This window comes from Ruditapes philippinarum, unplaced genomic scaffold (genome assembly GCF_026571515.1).
Source record: "Ruditapes philippinarum isolate M1 unplaced genomic scaffold, ASM2657151v2 ctg2049_1_1_1_1, whole genome shotgun sequence".
Classification (NCBI taxonomy): Eukaryota; Metazoa; Mollusca; class Bivalvia; order Venerida; family Veneridae; genus Ruditapes; species Ruditapes philippinarum.
The window spans coordinates 3,901-5,850 of record NW_026852293.1 but is presented as its reverse complement, the minus strand read 5'-3'; positions in this window follow the sequence as shown (position 1 = coordinate 5,850).

Genomic DNA, 1,950 nt, shown 5'->3' with positions numbered 1-1,950 from the left:
TAAAAGACAAATTATCAATTGAAAAGCTGCAAATGTATCGGTGAAAAGCACTGAAAAGTAAAAACACTACAGCATATTATTGACATGAATGCGTGCTTTAAATATATCGTACCATAAATACTTTGATAATTATTTGTACTATAGTTATCATTAAGCTTAGAAAGGATTTCGTAAACTGGAAACCCAACATATTACAATCCGTTCGTTTGCAGTGCAGACAGTGAAAACTATGAACATTATCTTAAAATACACAAAAACAATAAATTATATCAATATAACAAATAATTTCTATGACATATCATTCTCTATGTTATTATAATGTGTCACTTTCACAATTTATAACCCATTATGTGCGTGCGTGTGTGTGCCTTTTTCATATAAATTACTAATCTAGAAAAAGTACTGAATAAATGACCGGAAATTTCTAATCAATGAAGTATTTTTGTTTGGTTTGAAGAAGTCTTTAATACCTACACTTGTTTAACAAATTTGCGTCATTTTCTATATGTGTTTCAGACAAAAAAAAATGCAAAGACAATAACTTCACAAACAATATAATACAACAGGTTGGACTGAACTGAATTTTGAGGATCAAATTAACATTCATTTAGGATCTATTGATTAGTGCGCTTTCCACTTGATAAAATGGTACATCGGTCATCATTTGTAAACAATTAAATATCTCTAATAAAAAGGTTAAGAGTCTTACAAAGTAATTGAGTATTAATTCAATTGTCGCCGGCCATAATTGATGATATCTACAATTATGCAAATTGAACGTGTTTGTTATTTTGGAAACTTGGGCAAAGTCTTTTAAAATGAGACTTTTTACACATGACACTTCACAAATGTTTATATTTCTCGACAGTTACCACCGGGTCTATGTAGTTTTATAGTCTTTTATCAATGGTTTGCAATTGTAACGAAATTAGGAGTTTGTAACTCCTACGTAGGACTTCATAAATCCTACGTGTAGGAGGACTTTATAAATCCTACGTAGGAGATAAAATGCCTAATTAGGAGTTTGTATATCCTACGTCGGACTTTATAGGTCCTATGTAGGACTTAATTACTCCTGCGTAAGAGAACACTTATAACATTCTACGTAGGAGTTAGGCTTTTTTTATCTCCTATGTAGGGCTTTGTCATTCCTACGTAGGAGATATAAAGTAATACGTAGGAGTTATAAACTCCTAATTAAGCTTTTCTTATCTCCAAGGAAGGAGTTCTCCTTCTTTTAATGAGCATCTTAAATTGGCACCAGGACACTTCCGTATTTTTTTACAGTGAAGCAAAGTCCAACAATTATTTTGAAAATATTAATTAATATTAAAACCATGTGAAACATTTGTAAAATTGTTAATTCAGTAACAAAAAGATTTCAACGTTTCAGTATGTCGAGTATGCATCTAAGCGGTTAGATAGATGTTTTACAATGTATGTCTCGTCCATGTTTTACAATGTATGTCTCGTCCGTTGCAAAAGAGTTACCACTTTATGTATTGGAAACGTTTTCACCGCTATATGTATTTTCGGACATCCGTTTAAACACAGTTGTTTTTGTGCAACATTTTTTTTAAAGAAAATAATGAAGATTTGGACAACCAAGAGCCGATTTATCGAACATGTGCTGGTTTAATTGACACAAATTGTACTTACTATATAATTGGAATACATACGACTAAATAACAGATGTAAAATAGCGAGATATCCAACATGTAAAATATTATGGACACGCCATCAATTTCATGAAAAAATATCATCATACCATATCAAAATCGTAATTACAATCGGATTCTGTGTAAGATTTAGTTGTTAAGATAAAACATTTACTTAACTTAAAACGTTACCTTTCCAAAACTAAAATATGGGAAGAGCCACAATACAATATGGTAACACTTATTTCCTGGAGCATTCACTGATGCACACGCAAAACATGGCGTGATATTA